This window comes from Durio zibethinus, chromosome 17 (genome assembly GCF_047325235.1).
Source record: "Durio zibethinus cultivar Kanyao isolate XHJ-2024 chromosome 17, ASM4732523v1, whole genome shotgun sequence".
Lineage (NCBI taxonomy): Eukaryota > Viridiplantae > Streptophyta > Magnoliopsida > Malvales > Malvaceae > Durio > Durio zibethinus.
Window position 1 is genome coordinate 18,562,548 of NC_143178.1, and position 19,068 is coordinate 18,581,615.

The 19,068-nt window shown below is 31.0% G+C and overlaps 1 non-coding gene across 1 annotated transcript; it reads left to right on the plus strand.

Annotated features, from left to right (window-relative positions):
• The first annotated feature begins 13,043 nt into the window (after positions 1-13,043).
• LOC149514075 (small nucleolar RNA R71) lies at positions 13,044-13,150 on the plus strand. The gene has a single exon (XR_016329478.1). It is a non-coding gene; the product is annotated as a small nucleolar RNA R71 (small nucleolar RNA).
• The last annotated feature ends 5,918 nt before the right edge of the window (positions 13,151-19,068 follow it).

A 19,068-nucleotide genomic window follows, 5' to 3' on the forward strand; every position in this document is an offset into this window, starting at 1 on the left:
AAGTTTTTAGTTTTCATATGGCCTAAAATTTATTTTGGCCTATTCTTTGGTGATTTATTGAATATATATGAATATTGAATATGTCTATTTTGTGTTCATGATTGATCTAAAAAGTTTGATTTTTGCACATTACATGAGAACTTTAGCTTTAGTGCCAATATTGTGATATTTGATGCTTAACTTGATATATGGCCTCAAGCTTAAGTATTTATCTCCCTTGCAATTGGAAACTTGTGCTTAGTGAATAAATTTTCTTTTGCTTATAACGACTTAGAATATGGAATTGTTTTCTAACAATTGGTATAATTTTTATCAATTGATTTTCTTAGTGCTTCTAATGAAAATCCTTTGTCAAGAAAATTTTCTAAGTCTATGCTAGGAGAACTTGAAATGAGCATGAATGAGCCTTTATTTTTGGAATTTTGAGTATAGCAAGCAAAGCATGTCATCCTCATCAATCAAGCCTAGTTTTGCTCAAATGAAGTGGATTGAAGAATTTAAAACCAAATGAGCACAACAACAAAGCTTGACATGGATGGAGGTAAATGTATCAACTTTATGATATGATGTATGAGTTTGAATACATATACATGCTTGCTTTAATATGTGCAAATATATGATTTTGTGGTTGAATATAAGAACACATTGCACAAATTAATCACCAAGCCACTTGGTAGATATTGTTCTAATTTTTTTTAAGGCTTGGATTGATTAATTCACCTTCATTAATATTCATGCCTAGTTCTTGATTGCTTTGATTAATAGTTTTAATTGCATGAATATTCGTTTGAATCTTTGGACATGGATATGAGTTAAATAGATTGATTTCTTTGATCATGTTCATTGATTGAGTCCATTGAGATAGCATGTACCATATTATGTCTAAAGGTTTATATTTTTCTTTTTGGTATATTGCTATACATGTTTTGAAATGTTCTCGCATATGTGTGTGTGATTTTGTTTGAAATAAATATATGTTTGATTACTTGAATATGGTTAGATTAAGTACATTGTTATACATTGAAATAATTTGGATTATAATTGAATAATCATGCTTTCATTATTTATTTGCTATAGCATATGTGCTCATCATGTTTGGAGAATCATGCTTATATAATGTTTGTTATGACATGATGATAATTGAACCTCATTGCTCATCAGTACTTATGATTTATTTTATACATATGAGCTTTTGGTTCTTGTTTGGATAGGACAGCTTATGAAAGATTACTACTATCATTTATGCATGTACTGAATGAATCTTTCATATGCTTGAAGTATGTTTATTCTATGAAAGTTGTTGAATAAAATTGCTAACAATTGGTATCAAAATTGCTAAAGAAATTTTTTCACTTTCATGGACACTTGTTTATGTATGTGCCTATCCATTATATAGCTTGTACCTTTCATGCAAAATTGTGTGTGCCTTAACTTGATTAATCTTTATTTTGAAAATAAGGTGAAATTTTATAATACAATTTTGCTTGATTTGTTTTGTGATAACAATTGGTTTGCTTCTTGATGACATATCTTTAAGAATTGGTATCCTTAACAATTGGTATGAGCTTGTATGCATGTGCTTGAATTTATGCTTAATTGTTATTGATGTTTTAGGTTCTAAGCACATCTTATCCTAACATGATTTATGAGTAGATTGCATATCATTCATTATCCTTTGCTCATAAATTTCATGTAGTAAATTTGATGACTTGTGCTAAAATGCTAAAATTGGATACATTTATACTATTATGCTTTTGTGCTTGAATACATGTATGTGAACTTTATTGTGCATATTACACTTGATTATATGCATTCAAAATACTCTTGATATTATTAGTATCAAGCACTTTGTCCCATGCCTTGAATTGATTTCTCTTTCTTTTGAAATGAAAAAAAAGGGGAGAGAGTTTAGAGATATCTCTTCTTGTATGCTTATAGCAATTGATATAGGAGCTTAAGCATTTGGTATAAAGAGCATAAACAAAAAGGAAAAATGTTTTATGAATATATTTGTTAATGATGCCTCTTTGTGTTTATTTGCTCATTAATTTGCTCATGCCTTTTTGCTATGACAAAAAGGGGGAGAAATATCATATAGACAAATTTGCTTGTGCTTGACATGCATATGTTTGATTGTGCTTATTTCATATATTTGACTAGCATATGTTTGTTAAGTTGTGTTGGATTAGGATGCATAAATTGAGGGAGAGTTTTGCCATTGGATTAGGATGCACAAATTGAGGGGGAGTTTTTCCAAAATGTTTTTCAAAATCCTAAATATTTTAAACAAAGTTTTTCATCAAGCAAATTTATCTTTAAGTTTTGTTATATCAAAAAGGGGGAGATTGTTAGCCTTGAATTGATTCTTATTTTGAAATGACAAAACATTAAAGCTAAATAAACTTGGTCAAGATTTTGAAAAAGATTTATTTAGTATATGTTCTTAAGTTTTATATTTTGGTACTAAATAAATAATATGATTTTCAAAGTTTAAACAAACCTTTCTTGGTGTCATATTTCTCAAACCAAATCTACTTTTAAAGATTATTTATTTGAGCTTAAATGAAAGTCCAATTTGTTGTTTTTAAACTGAACTTATTCATTTTCGACTTAATACAAATTTGATAATATTGGTTTTGGGAAATAGATTAACTTAGGAAAGTTGTTTTACAATAACAAAGTTTTTCAACATTGAAATTATTTTATTTTACTATATAAATTCACAAAGTTTTAATATTTGAATTTTATATGATTAGAAAGTTCTTTGAGTCTACCTTCTAATGGATCAAACAAAAAGAAAATCCAAATTTTCTAAGAAAAGATTTTAAATTTTTACTAGACACTTTTGCAGTTGTCAGAAAAACTACATAAGGGGTAACTTTGAAAATTCACTATAATCCGTGCACAGTGAATTAGATGATGAACTTTATATGGATAGAAAGCCCTTTAAGTCTAGTTTCTAAATCTTTAAAAGGTTTGTAATTTAGATTTGTATAACTCAAGATATGATCAAATTAGTAAGTAAAGTATAGAACAAGAGACTACCACCTAGCATAGATAGGATCGATCCCCTCTAGAAGGGATCGATCACTTTTTCATATAGAATGATCGCCTCCCTCAAATTTCTAGAAAAGGGATCGATCCCCCCACATAGGGGATCAGTCACCTAGGCAAGGGATCGATTGGTTCTGAAATAGAAAGCACTCCCTGCCTGAAAACAAGCAGAAGGGATTGATCCCCCACATAGGGGATCGATCACCTAAAGAACAAATCGATCCCCTCAAGCAAGGGATCGATCAGGTAAGGCCATTTATGCATGATCTCTGGGTGTTCTAAAGCTGACCCAATCGATCCCCTAAGGGAGGGGATCGATCCCTTGAGACCCAGAACATTCCAACGGCTACTTTGCATGGTTCCAACAGGCATTTCTTCACTCCAAGCTTCCACAATGGCTAGTTCCTTAATTTCTCTATAAATTGGGCACTCTGACACACCAAAAAGATTGATGAATCAAGATAGAAAGACCCAATAAGCCATATTTTCATTCTTTCAAAGAATCAAAAGTTTTTAGAGCTTCAAAGTCCATATCTTTGTATTTATTGTATCCAATTTTTATTTGTTGTTCATTCATCATTTTCTTGTACTTAAACTTAGCAAACATTTAGCCTTAGAGAGGTTGTTCTATTGTTTGCAAATTACCTTTGATATACAAGGGTGGAAGAGAACAAGAGGTGAGGTATTCTCTTGAGAGCTTTGTAGTGAGATTGGGTAAAATACTACAAAGGGTAGACATTTCTATCTTAAGCCTTAAAAAGAAAAAGATAGGTTGTATTTTCAATTCAAGAATAGTGGATTGAAGTCTTGGTGTGGACAACCAAGAAAAGAGGACGTAGGTGCCTTGTGGAGAAGGACCAAACCTCTATAAATCATTGTGTTTGATTTCTCTATTCCTATCTCCTTACAATTTATTGTTGTTTATATTTGATTTTAGATTCATTAATTGTTATTGTTTGCATTATATTTTCATCAAAAGTGCTTATTGTTTTAATTTCCATTCAACTATATTGAAATCATTTGTTTGGGAAGAATTTGGAGAAATCCAATTCACCCTCCTCTTAGATCACCATCTAACCTATAAAGCTAACATCCATGGTAATTTCAAAATCCTCCAATTGTTGTTTAATCTACAAAACTTGAGCATAACAACTACTGGCCTCTACATATTTAGCTTCAGTTATGGATTGAGCAATATTATTTTGTTTCTTGGAAAACCATGATATGAGAATATTCCCTAACAATTGACAAGTATCAAAAGTACACTTTCTATCAATTTTACAACCACTAAATTTCGCATCGGAATAAGTATGCAAAGCAAAAGATGAACCTTTTGGATACCATTACCCTAAGTCAGGAGTGTCCTTAAGGTATATAAAAATTCTTTTAATAGCAAGTAAATGTGATTCTCTAGGTGATGATTGAAATCTAGCATATAAGCACACACTAAATATTACATTTGGTCTACTTATAGTAAGTTATAACAATCAACCAATTAGAGACCTATATAATTTAGATTCAATACATTTACCTCCTTTGTCCTTGTCAAGTTTTGTTAAAGTGCTCATAGGTTTTGAGTAAGGCTTGGATTCTTCCAATACAAACCTTATGAGCAAGTCCTTAATGTATTTAGCTTGATTGATGAAAGTACCATCTTTTGTTTGCTTTACTTGTAATCCTAAGAAAAATGTAAGCTCTTCCATCATGTTCATTTCAAATTCACCTTGCATAGTCTTAGCAAATTCTTAACAAAAAGCTTCATTAGTAGCACCAAATATAATATCAACAACATAAAATTGCACAATAAAAATGTCATTTACTTTTGTGTTAATAAAAAGTGTGGTATCAACATTCCCTCCATTGAAATCATTTTCAATAAAAAACTATGACAATCTTTCATACCAAGTTATAGGAGCTTGTTTTAAACCATAAAAAGCTTTTGTCAATCTATAAACATGATTTGAAAATTGAGAATTTTCAAAACTGAGATGTTGCTCTACATACACCTTTTCATTTATAAAACCATTCAGAAATGCACTTTTGACATCCATTTGAAAAGCTTGAAAAGCTTGACATCTTAATAGCTTCTAACTTTGCAACCAGGCATAGATTTCATCATAAATAATTCTTTCTTCACTATACCCTTGAGCCACTAGCCTAGCTTTGTTTTTAACAACATTTCCATGCTCATCCATTTTATGCCTAAACCCATTTGGTGCCTATAGTAAGATGATCACTAGGTTTAGGTACAAGATTCCAAACTTGGCTTATTTCAAATTGGTTTAATTCCTCTTGCATAGCCGATATCCAATGATCATCTCTTAAGACCTCATCTATGTTTTTAGGTTCAATATGAGAAAAAAAAGTAACATAATTGCACACATTGTAAGAAGATCTAGTTCTTACCCTTTGAGTTGGATCACCAATAATCTCACTATCTTTGACATACCTCCTTTTTCTATGGTGATTAGGTTCTTGTTGTATTTGTTGTGATTCCTTTAAAAACTCCCCATCCTTCTTTTAAATGTTCTCCTTAATGTTACGTGATGCATCATTAATGTTTTCTTGAAGTATACCTACATCATCATCATCATCATCATCAAAAGACACCTTTCATGGAACGGATTAGATTCATCAAAGATAACATGTATAGACTCTTCAATAACTAATGTTCTTTTATTAAAGACTTTATAGGCTTTTAAATTCAAAGAAATCCTAGGAAAATGCCTTTATCACTCTTTTCATCAAATTTTCCAAGATTATCTTTTCCATTGTTCAAAACAAAGCATTTGCAATCAAAAGGATGAAAATAACATTTGTTAGGCCTTTCTCCTTTAAAAAGTTCATAGGGATTTTTCTTCAAGATTGACCTAATCATAGCTTTATTTATAATATAGCAAAATATATTTATGGCTTCACCAAAAAATATCTAGGTAAATTATTTTCACAAAGCATAGTTCTAGCCATTTCTTCTAAAGTTCTATTTCTTCTTTCTATTACCCCATTTTGTTGAAGAGTTCTAGAAGTAGAAAAATTATGGCAAATACCATTTTTCACTACAAAAGACATTAAAGCCAAGGTTTTCAAATTCTTTTCCATGATCACTTCTAATACTAGAAAATGAATAACCTTTTTCATTTTGTATTTGTTTGCTAAAAGTGATGAATTTTTCCAAAGCTTCATTCTTTAAATGCAAGAAGAGAACCTATGCATATCTAGTAAAATCATCAACAATAATAAACCCATATTGTTTTTCACCAAGGCTTATTACTCTAGTAGGACCAAAAAGATCAATATGAAGCAGTTGAAGAGGTCTAGTAGTTGAAATACAATTCTTAGGTTTCAAAGAGATTTTTCTATGTTTTCCTTGAGCACATACATCACAAACCTTGTCATTTTCATATTTCAATTTTGGTAAACCAACAACTAAATCATTTTGAAAAATTTTTGAAATTATATACATACTTGCATGTCTAAGTCTTCTATGCCAAATCCAAATTTCTTTTTCTTTTTAAGCCATAAAACAAACATTTTTTGTAGATAGATCATCCAAATGCACCACATAAACATTTCCTTGACAATGTCTAGTAAAAACTAGTTTGTTAGTCATGATATCAATCACTTGACAACATATGGATTCAAACATCTCCTCCATTTTTAGCCTTTAAATCTTTGAATTGAGCCTTGTCTTCGGCCATGTGCTTTGAGCATCCACTATCAAGGTATCATGGACTGTTCTTACTTGAATTTGTCTTGTAGAAATACTCATCCACATACAAAAACATAATCAAATTTTTGTTTTGGGTACCCATACTTTCTTGGGTCATTGAGTGTTAGTACTCATAATTCTTGTACTTTTTAAAATCTACTTCATTCTAGTAATCTCATCTTAAGATGTGCTAACTTTTTTTAGAATCCATACACTCTAATAAGTTTACCTCTATGAGTGACTTTCTTCAAGGAACAATATTATATAGAATGACCCCTTTTATGACAATATGTTCATGTGCTAGATGAATCATTTGGCTTAACAAAAAAACTTTTTAAATGAGTCACTTTGTCACCACCATTATAGCCTAATCCATCTTTATCAAAGAATGTTTTTTGTGTTTCAAGCATGTCATTGAGTTTTTGATATCCCATACAAAATCTAGAAAATGAGTTATGCTAATTCTCATTTTTCTTAGTCAAATCATCAACATTCAATTTTAAAAGCTCAATTTCCTTTTGTAAGTCATTTTTTGCTTTAGTAAAGAGCTCATTCTCTACTTTCAACTTAAAAATCATTTTTCTATACTTTATGTTCATGTTTTCAAATTTTATAGCTAATTCATCAAATATGTATAAACTTAAATCATTTAGATTAGAAATTACCTTGGTTTCATCAAGAGCAATAAGACATAAGTTGGCTACTTCTTCCTTATTTGATTCATCATTAAAGAAGTCATTATCATTTCATGTTACAACCACTATTTTCTTCTTTGGCATTATTATGTTTTGCTTCTTCCACAAAGGATAATCAAATTTGATATGACCCAATTTATTGCATTCATAGCAAACAATTTGATCCCTTTCTTTTCTATTGATTCTACTTTGATCATTTCCCTTTGTGGTCTTCTTTTATTTAAGAACTTGTCATCTTCTTGAACCTTTTTGCAAACATGGCCATTTCTTCATCTTCATCAACCTTATCTTGTTCAAACTTTTCTTCAACTTCTTGAAAGGTTGATTTGAGAGCAACACCATCTTTTTTTATTAGTTTTTGTCCTCTTTTAAGCTTCATCTCATAAGTAAGGAGAAAACTTATGAGTTCATCCAAAGAGAGTGTGTGAGGATCTTTGGACTCTTTAATGGCTGTCACCTTAGCTTTTTAACTCTTTGGTAGACTATTTAGAATTTTTTTCACCATCTCTACATTTGAGTAAGTCTTCCCAAGAGCCTTCAAACCATTAATGATGTCAGTGAAGCGATTTAACATATCGTTAATGGTTTCTTCTGATTTCATCTTGAATAGCTTATAATTATGATTAAGCATGCCAATTTTAGTTTGTTTTATTTGATTAGTACCTTCATGAGAAATGGCCAACTTGTCCTAAATTTTTTTTGCATTTTGACACAAAGACACTTTATTGTATTCACTAGGCCCTAATGCATAAAAAAGTGTATGCATTGCCATGGCATTGAGTTGACCTATCTTCATATCATTGTTATCCCATTCACTTTTTTGCTTGACCACCTCTTTACCATCCACCATCTTCATTAGAATTTGAGGACCATTTACAATAACACTCTAAACTTCATAGTTATTGGCTTGAATAAACCATTTCAACCTAGTCTTTCAATATGAGTAGTTGTTACCAACAAAAAAAGGAGGTCGTACAATAGAATGGCCTTCACCTTCAAAAGATGTAGTAGCCATTTCATTTGCCATGAGACACATTTCTTGTTGCCCATCATATTTTTTGTTGCTTGAGGATGGTAGCTCCACATCGATCACCAAACTTCTTTAAGCCATTTTCAAGATCACTTTTAGGTTATTAGACTTACAAAATAGAGTACCAGCTCTGATACGAATTGTTAACTTAAAGACTTGAATTAAACTAAGAGAGAGTGAATTGGTTGATAATAAATTTTTTCAAATTCAATATCCAATAAGCACAAAAATTCACAAATAAGTTTTTCTAAGCAAATAAACACAATGAATGTCAGTTGCTAATAGTCTTAAAAGCAAAAAATAGAGATAAAAAATTAAACACTAAAGTTTATAGAGGTTTAGCCTTTCCTTTAGGCATCTACATCCTCTCCCTTAAGCTCACTTGCCAAGGAGTTCAATCCATTATGTGCTGAATATTACAACCTAGCTATTCAAAGCTCTATACAATCAACAACACCATCTCTTAAGGGTTATCCTCCCCTTTAAGCTTACAACCTCACAATACAAGTTTTTAAAGCATTTTGCAAATTCAAAAAACCTCTTTAAAGTTGGATGTTTACTAATTTGAAGTACAAATCATGATTAAGAAAAATATCAAGAGCAAATTAGATACAACAAGAATTTTTGCACTTTTCTCACACTAATATGCTTTTTAATGCTTGGAGAAAATGGTAAATGGAAGCAATAAGTTTTCTCGGCTCTTAATTGCTTCAAATTATAGTGGGAAACCTTCATTTATATGTTGAAAGTAGAAGACAACCATTGCTCGCATTAGTTGTTTGGAGCCTCTGTAAAATTTCAAACAAAAATTATCGTTGTAAGCATTTTGGGCACGAGAGGATCGATCCTTTCATATGGGGGGATCGATTAAGTTTGTTAAAATTCAAATAGTTTTATGTGTGAAAAGGCACAACCAATTGATCCATGCATGTAACCAATCGATCCCTTTTTCAAGTCATCAATCCCCTCGATCCCCTAGTCTGGGTGATCATTCATTTTTCAAAGTCTAGAACCAAAATTTCAATTTATGAAAAAAACCAATCTATCCCTTCATACAGGGATCGATCCTGTCTTTAATAAACTAGAACCAATCGATCTATACAATGAGAGGATTGATTGGTTTTCATGAAATTTGCACGAAGCTCCCTTTTGGCCAAAAAATCAATCGATCCCTTTGATGAGGGATCGATCCCTTCAATGCTACTTTGCCCAATTTTGTTTTTAAACCTTACCAAATGATTTGAACATATTTTTGACTAGATAAAAAGCTAGAAAATTATTCAAATTAAGTTCAAATCATTTTAATCTAATTTTAGCAAATTTTTGTTTTATCATTTCAAAATATTTTATCAATTCAAGGCTAACAAATGACTATTGAGTTTTAATCCAAGAGAGTTTAAAACCACAATAAACAATTTAAGAAGATTAGTCTTGGAATTTGCTTTAGCTGAAAATCTTATGAAATAACAAGATCAAGTTGACATGGCAAGATGAATGAATAGTATTCAGCCACACATGCTTCATCTCACCCTTTGAAGAATCCCACATTTAGCCTGTTGGTACTCGCCTTTCAAGTGAATCATGTTTTGGCTAAGACATAGTCATATTTGTATACTTTGATATTTGATATCTTATAAAGGTTTTATTTATTTATTATTGAGCTTATGTACATGTATTTTATTATTGATACTTATATGATAAAGTTCTCGAAATATAAATAAAACTTTACAAGGGAATTACAATGAGATTATAATTATGAGATCATTATTGCATAAAAACTATATATTTCAAAAATTGTCCTAGTTGATGCTTTATTAACAAGAGGATATTGACAAAAGCTGTTGAGACTAGCACATGGTTATGTTCTTACTTTTGAAATAAGTAATCAATATCATAGTTTGAAATTTAGGTAAACTTGAGCTAATATGTGGGTGCTTTTTATAAGAACAAGTTCACTAAACATGACCCGAGATGAGAATTCTATATGGTAGTTCACATAGTATCTATAGCTACATTCTCATGTTGATGGTTTTATAAGTGACCATTTGACTTAAGATTACTTATGATCTTATATAATGAATGTTATATTTCGACTTTATTTGTGGTTTTAACCTAGAATGCTCTAGTCGAGTATTGTTGGATATAACATGAGGTATATGAAGATACATGAAGTAATTAAGATAAGATTTATCACATTGTGTGATCAAGAGATTATCTAAACTAGTCTTGATTGAATTAATTTAAGAAATCTTTAGCCAAAGTGAAATAAGAGTTTAGAATTGTTTTAAAGCTTACTAGTGAGTTATTGTTAAGAACAAGATTTATCATGGTTGAACAAGATTAAGTAGACACTAAACCATATTCAATGTTCAAACCAAAATATTATGTGACAAAAGGATATTAATTATACATTACACCATTCATGATAGGTTGTCAAGCCATATTGACATTCTTTAGCAATTAGGGGTGATGATAATGTAGTTAGTATTGATCATGATCTATAAACATAAGATTGGCTAATTGGAGAATTAGTGAAGAAGTCAAAAGGTTTCATTCATCCATAGCTAAATGTAAAGGCTCACAATGCTTATGTTTATTGCCTACATGCTAAAAAACCTAATGAGTCACACACAATAGGACAATTGTGAAATATTAAAATTAGGACAAATTAAATTGGACTTAATTTGGTTTTGGTAAGACTAAAAGATAAAGGAAATAAAACAAAAGAGAGAAATTTTTCTTGTTGAAAGCATTCAGCGAAGCATGGGATATTGGAAATTACAACTCATACACTAGCTTAATGTGGCCAAATGTCTCTCTATAGATAGAACATTAGCTACTACCCCTTTTGCACAATACAAGGCATATTAGTTGCAAAATAAGCTAAGAGCAACTTTGAGCAAAAACTCAAGTGAAAAACAAGAGGCATTATAAACACTCTCTAGCTAGAATATGGCTTGTGTTCTTCCTTATCTTAGAAAAAGTTCTTGCACAAGAGTTTGTATGGATCACCATTAGAGGCTGCACATTTGGGTAGCTTTGTAACTTGGAAACAACTTGGAAGATCACTACCTTGAAGCAAAATAGTTTTAATAAAAGAGGTACATAGTCTTAGCTAAAACCCATATTAATATGCATATATTAAATTTTGTATGATCTTGTTAATTGATCTTGGCTTTAGGGAATTAAAATTTTTAAAATTCCATTGCTTTAACTTTGTATATTGATACATAATTCCCTTCATGGATAACCTCTATCAAGATCTAGATGACATGTTATCTCTTAAGAGTTTGAGTTTAAGAGGAACTATTTAAGCTTATCTTCTCTTGGTCAAACCTAGCACTATAAATAGGATAGGCGTTCTCATTTGCATCTGACTTTTCATCCCACTCTTCTCCTTCTTTCTCTACTGTTTTCAATTTTTCTTTAGTTTTCTTTATAATTTGGCTAAGATAACAAACTATACTAAATCTTTTGTAATTCTTTATACTTTTGGCTTAGGTGATAGACCATTCATAATCTTGTTTTCTCAAGCATTCTTTTCAATACAAGTTCTTTTCTACTTTCATTCATAGATCTCTCTTTCTCTATTTGAATGCATAATTTTCTTTTCTTTACTACCTTTCAAATCTAGGTTTTATATCTCTCTTTTATATTCGACCAACATTCAATTATTTACAAGCTTTAGACTTATTTTTTTTTGTATTCGACCAATTCCTAAAACTACCAAGTGACAATTGGTTAGTTAGCTTTTGGCCTATACATTTACAATTACCATTGTTTACTTTTGCTTTCAATCAACCAATTATTCTTTTGATTTGTTTAAATATAAAGTTAGTAAGAAACAACTTTGGTACTTGGTTTCGTACCCTAATCATAATCCTCATTAGAGCGATACTCTACTTCATTACTTTATTACTTAATAGTGATCTATGTACTTGTAGGCTTAAATAATAGTAATCAATGTCTTTAAAGGAATTTTTCTTCTCTTGTGGAAGTGGTGCATGGTATTGAGGAGCTAGAAGCTGAGAAAAACTAAGAAGGTGCTATGATTTAGAATTAGAGGACTACCTTTAACTATTTGGCCATGAAAATTTTGGGTGATTATTCTAGCTAGGATTGTATATATTAGAGTATGATTATTTTGTTCCCTACAAGGTTGAGCAACAAAAAAGATAGGCTCTATCCTAATAGGACAACGATCTATTGAATGGCAACCTCCACACATATTGCAATTGAAATATGGGCTTTATATAGATTGGACAGGGCAAGGAGTAGGAACATGATTGGATCCTAAGGCCTCTACTTTTTAGCTAAACTAGCTATCTAAGCAGTAATACCACTAAAGATATCTAACTCGTATACTTCAGTAGCTTTCTTAGGATTTTGTCTTTTATGTGACCACTAACAATGGTTGGCTGCCATGTCCTCAATGAGCTAAAACGCATCATTTATAGAATTGGTCGCAAAGGTGCCATCAACTGCAACATCTATAATTGTCTTGTTATGTCATAAGAGTCCATTATAGAAGGTCTAAACCTCAAGCCATCTGGGTAGGCCATGATGAAGACACCCTCTAAGCAATTCCTTATATTGATCCTAAGCTTCATAAAAGGACTGAGACTCATAATGAGTGAAAGTAATGATGTCATTACGAAGCTTTGCGATCTTTGAACGTGGAAAGAACTTTTGCAAAAATTTTTGGACAAGATCATCCCAAGTAATGGTCGACCCAAAGGGCATTAAAGTGAACTAGCTTTTAGCCCAATTGTAAAGCGAAAAAGAACAACCTAATTCTAATGGCATCGCCAGAGAGACCATTGTGTTTGAATGTGTCACATATTTTTAAAAAATTCCCTAAATGTGCATTAAAGCATCACTGGCAAAACTACCAAATCGTACTAAAGTTTGGATTTTTTGAATAACGACAAGCTTGATTTCAAAATTGTTTGCTTGGATTGCTAATTCTCTCATACTTTGCTAAAAGCCATCAATATTGAGAACAACATAGTCTCGCAAAATTCTGTTATCTATGGGATCAGTCGTGATTTTAGGTAGAACTAGATTCTCTTGTCTTTTCCTTCTAATATTCTTATGTGTTTTTTCTAATTTTGAGTGTAGGGCATTTAGATCAAGGTTTCTAATCTTATGTGCACATGTGCTAACCATAAAGTAACATATAATAAAAATAAACAAATAAAAACAAATATATATAAGAAAAATATATATATATAAGAAAAAGTGAACTAGACTACACCCTAGCGCGTGTGTTATCAATATTAACTCTATACGCCAATCCCCAGCAATGATGCCAAAAACTTGATGCTAGCCATGCAAGAGTACCATAAGAGTATGGACCGCACAAGTGATATAGACTGGAAGTATTTTGAGTTATCATCTCTTCATGGATTAGGTTTCTAGTTTAGGGTGAATTACTGAAATTAGACAATTATGATATACCAACCTCGAGAGAAATTTTGTTTAATTAAACTAAATTAACTAAATTAAACCTACATTACCAATTAATTATACCCAAAAATTGTACCAATTTTAAGCCTAATTACTACAAATTATGGAAATACTAAATTAACCCTAAAACTTTGTAAAATTAGAAAGTTACTAAATAAGGAAAGTTTCTAAAAGTGAAAATTAACTTAACTTAAATGCAAAGGATCTATATTAACAGTTGCCAACTAACATAGAATTAAAATTTACAAATTAATATGCATGAAGTAAACTAATTAAGCATGAAATAAAAATGCAAGTTTACCTTAAACATGATGAAACACTAAATGGCATGTAAAATGCATGAACATATTGCATGGCAAGTAAAGGCATGAAATATATATTAACATGAACCGAATTTAACATATAAATTGAATATGAAAGATGCATGGCATAACTTGAACCAAAACTACATGTAAACTACTAAAAAACATAGAATTTAAGGCATTTAAACAACAAGGCATACAAGAGCTAAATAACATAACTAAAATAACATCTAAAAGGGCTCAAAAATAACAACAATTTAAACAAGATGAGGGCTGGAAATAGAACCTGCCAGCAATTAAATAGTCCTTAAAAGCTAGCAAAATGACAAAAATGCCAAATCAAACAGTTTAGAAATAGACCCTAAATGAACATAGACATTACCTACCATGCAAGATCATAAATGTAGATGATTTAAACATGAAAATGACCTAAAATGTAACATTTAACTACTACAAACAGAATTGAAAACTTACCCAAACAGAAAATGAGAACTGAAAAAGACAAATGTAAATAAAATGCAAGCATTTTACGAAACACCTAAGATATTGACATGTAAACAACAAACCATGCAACCTAAGCTATATGGCAGCAAATGACGTCATCTAAATTTAATATGAATGTAAAAATGAAAATTTTAAAGACCAAAAAGAACCTAAACTGAACCCAAAACAATAGTTAAGAAAATGAAACAAAATGAGCTACGAATATGAACCTATATGCTAAGATGCATGTAAAACTTAAAGGAACATTAATCAAACTTTAAATCAGACATCCTAACCTTAAAATATACTTAAAGCACAATAAAAAAATTCACTAGAAATGTATCTCAAGAACTGAATAGAAACTCATCAAAACAACGTGCAAAGATAGATAATGAAAATGGGCTCTAATCAGGATGCAACTAAAACTAAAAAATACCTAAATGAAACTTGAAAACTAAAAACATGACTTCAAATAGACTTGAAAGCAAACAAAAACTACATAGACAACCTACATCAAAACCCAAACGAAAGAGCATGAAAATGGCCCTCCTCTAAAAAAAAAAAATTGTACATGTATAAAGATGACAAAAGGGAAATAAATAAAATATAAGTGCTAAAAATGAAAGGGCCTAAACTATCATAAAACCATGGTGAAATAGCGTGAAACTAAAGTAAAATAACCAAAAAAAAAAAGTAGCCAAACCAAGCTCAATAAGCATCATAAACAAGGGCTAGGCAAAAACTAAAAATAGAGTATAACAACTTGAAATAAAAAGAAATAAACAAAAAGTCAAGTCTTTTAGGCCTTTATGGAAGATTTCTCAAGTAAAGGCCATTTTGGACTTTCTTTCTCATGCAAATAAAAGCTCAAACATAAATCACGGAAAGGTTGCAAATAAAAAGAACTAAAGCTAGGAAAATCGAACATAAAAGATGAAATTTCACAAAAACAAAAAACAAAAAAGAAACAATAGTAAATTTTGATTGTAGGCTTAATACAATAAAAGTAAATTCAAAACATAAACAAGCTGATTAAAAACAAGGAAAAAAAAGCTAAATTGGAGCCTAAAAAGCTCAATAAGGCTAGCAATGGCTGTTGCCTCTTGAGTTGCATGTAAGGCAAAGAGGAAAAAGAGAAAAAGAAATTAAAAAAGAGGCTCCCTTATCTTAAACCTATCATGTTCTTTTTATAGTATAACCTAGGTATTTTCTAAGCCATTCCTTAGTATGAAAAAAACCATATCAGCCCTCTCAACTACTGGAAAATATGGAGAGTAGCTGCCCCTCTTGGAAAAACTACAATTCTCTTGGTGTCCTTGTCTATGTTTTTCACCCCCATCTAAGCTTGGTTGACAAGACCAGTGGTGTTTCTTGACTCTTCCATGTCTTGGGTGAGTTGGCATCCATCTAAGCTTAGCAAAAGTCAAATTTTGTAGTCCTTAAAGCCCTCAACCCATGACAATCCCAAATCTATTAGCAATGGAAATCCTCATGCAGCTTACTTGTCATTACATGCATGTTACTTTTCTTTTTTGTGCCAAGTCCATTCAACCTTATTCTTCACTTATTTACTCATTTCCCATTTTGATTTTTATAGAAAAAAGTCTTTCCAAAACCTCAAAAAGTCAGAAGATATAGCAGTGGTAGAAATTTGGAAGCATTGGAATTTAATTGGTAGTTAAAAGTTGGTTCCCTCATTGCATGTGGTCAATGGTTTTAAATGTGGTGATCTTTTTTCCCTATTGCCATCCAATGGAAAAGAAGGAAAATTCCAAGTTAGCCTTGAAGATTCAACTTTAAAAAATTCCTCCAAAACCATGACTTTTTAGCCATGGAAGAATATGCATTTCCATTCAGTTCATTTAAGCCTAGGTTTGGCTTGGGCATTTTAAGAGCATAGCTTTGCATTAGCTTATAGTTTTGGTAGCTTCTCAACCTCTTTAAGGCCTCTTTAAGGTCTAGAATTCATCTCTTACATCCCCATGTAGGTTATGCATGCCCATCAAGCTCAAGAAAAATAAAAATAGGCAACCATTAACCATAAAAACCAAAGTCCGCATGTTCCAGAAAACTACTACTTTTTTGTTTCTTTAACCTTGATTTTTGCTTCCAATCTTTGCTCATAAAATTACCATTTAAGCTTGAATAAATGTCTTCAATTACAGCTTAAAATTAGCTCAAATTCAGCTTTTAATAGCTTACAAAATAACCCTCAAACAACCTCTAAAACTAACTCCATTGCTGCCTTATTTTCTTTAAGTCTTAAGCTAGCTTTTTACATCCACATAGCTCCCAAATTAGCCTTTTAATTTAGCAACTTGACCTTGAAATTAACCCTTGAAATGCATCTCCAATTTACTCACCTCAATCTTCCATTTATCTACATTTAGGACAATTAACAAATTTAGGTGGTATATGATTTAATCAACCAAAAATCAAGTATATAAGTGTTAAAATTTAACATAAAACCCTATGATAATTCTATTAAAATAATAGAATTATCATTTATTAAGTTGTTTATGAAAGTTGTATGCTGAATAAATGGTTGCTTGATGAATGATGGATGTCTGATGGAAAAGCGTTTGTCAAAATGGCCACTAGTAGGTTTGAGCAAGCCTCTCCAAGTTATGGCCAAACCTACTCTTCTATGTTTAGGCTATATTTGTTTGTTTAAATTAGTATCTTTTAGAGTTTTAAGGTCCATGTTAATGTCTAATGAATTTATAAAGTTAAAAAGCTATGATATATGTTTCTTTTATGTTGTATTGATGAATTAAATGTAAGGTTCTTTCAGTTCTTCAAGTGTTTGTCAAAATGGTTACATGAGTTTTTTTTTTAAGAAAATGGTCAAATTTTGTTAATGTCATAGAATTAATCATTTATGAATTACCCCAAACCCTAATCCCTAGCCTAAAAACCTAACCCTAGTTTAAAACCCAAAACCAAAATCCTAAATAAAGCCCTAAGTCGAATCCTAAACCAAACCCTAAACCCTAAATGAAACCCTAACCCTAGTCAGAACCCTAAATTAAACCCTAGCCCAAACCCTCAATAAACCCTAAGCCTAGTGTGGATCCCTAAACTAAAACCTTAAATAAAACCCTAAACCAAAATCCCAAAGTTAAATACTAAACTCAAAATTTACACCCTAAACCCTAAAGCCAAACCCTACCCTAAACCCTAAACCTACCCCAAACCTTTAAGCTAACCTAGTAGTAGTAAAATTTATAATGTTTTACAAGTCCATTTAGTTCAAAATTTTTGAAAATTTACTTGAATTTGGTGCATTTAATGTGTGAATTCTTAATCTTTGGGGTTTACTTCATATGGGATGTTAAAACCATGCAATGCCATACAAATCCCTACAAAAATAGGCAAACCCAATCCAAGCAGTATTCAACCATGTAATAAGGGAGTTTAGTCGAATCCAATCAGTAAAAGAAATCCTACAAGCATTCAACTAATGAAGAATCCAACTTGAACAAGAACTCTTACATTCGTTCAGCTAAGAAGAGATCTTATTGAAGAATGACTCTTTGATCATTTCAAAAAAGTTTAAATGCAAGAAAAACACTTTACAAGAGATAAGGCCAGAGTTTTTATTCAAGGACTTATTAAGATTTTATCTCAAGAATTTGAACTTAATGCAACAACATCAAGAAGATTTTCTTGGATAATCAAGCTTAGTTGAAACTTCCATCAGGATTTCAAGATGATGATAAGGCATGACACATGTGCGTTGAAGACTTTATGTTCGGCCAAGCTACTTCAAGATCATGATAGAGTTTAATCCTTTTAAATTTTGAATTTTAAAAGGACTTTATAATCCTAATCCTTTTTGGTTGAACCTATGGCTATAAATAGGTTGGTTTTCTTCACTTGTAACACATACAATTCATTCCACTCTTCCTCTCTCTCTTTTTTTCTTCTAGTTTCAGTTTTCTTAAAGTTCTTTATGGGTTTCTTAGTTTGGCTAGGGTGACAGAGTAGCCATAATAAATTTGTTTTCTTTAAAGCTTTCTCTAATACAAGTCTTCTTTGCATTCAAGCTTTCACAAGCATTCTTTTCTTTAAAGTTTCGGTTTATAAATCTTGTTGCTATCTTACTTTTACACAATCGATCTACTTTTGTTCTACCCATCAAGAGTATCGCAAGTGTATGGGTCGTAAGTGTATGGATTGAAAGTATTCCAAATTATTGTCTCCTCAGGGATTAGGAGTTCTAGACCTAAAAGTAATTACCAATTTTGACACTTCGGATATTTCTGATTCAAAGAATTTTTTTTAGTGAACTAATTAACCAAAATTAATCTAAATAAAATTACC